Source organism: Petaurus breviceps, unplaced genomic scaffold (genome assembly GCF_028583685.1).
Source record: "Petaurus breviceps papuanus isolate PSGF00001 unplaced genomic scaffold, PetGlider_PUasm1.0 186, whole genome shotgun sequence".
Taxonomy (NCBI): Eukaryota; Metazoa; Chordata; class Mammalia; order Diprotodontia; family Petauridae; genus Petaurus; species Petaurus breviceps.
In genome coordinates, this window is record NW_027185798.1 from 3,547,594 (window position 1) to 3,547,819 (window position 226).

At 58.0% G+C, this 226-nt stretch overlaps 1 protein-coding gene across 6 annotated transcripts in view; it reads right to left on the reverse strand.

Annotated features, from left to right (window-relative positions):
• Positions 1–226, reverse strand: part of LOC138162331 (zinc finger protein ZFP2-like) — a 22,586-nt gene that overhangs the window by 20,839 nt on the left and 1,521 nt on the right. The window lies entirely within an intron of this gene.

The window sequence follows — 226 nt, forward strand, 5'->3', positions numbered from 1 at the left end:
GGAGGAGGCTTAGCCTTGCTGATGGAGGAGTCAGGAGGAGGAGGAGGGGGCTTAGCCTTGCTGATGGAGGAGTCAGGAGGAGGAGGAGGGGGCTTAGCCTTGATGTCAGGAGGAGGAGGCTTAGCCTTGCTGATGGAAGAATCAGGAGGAGGCTTAGCCTTGCTGATGGAGGAATCAGGAGGAGGAGGCTTAGCCTTGCTGATGGAGGAGTCAGGAGGAGGCTTAG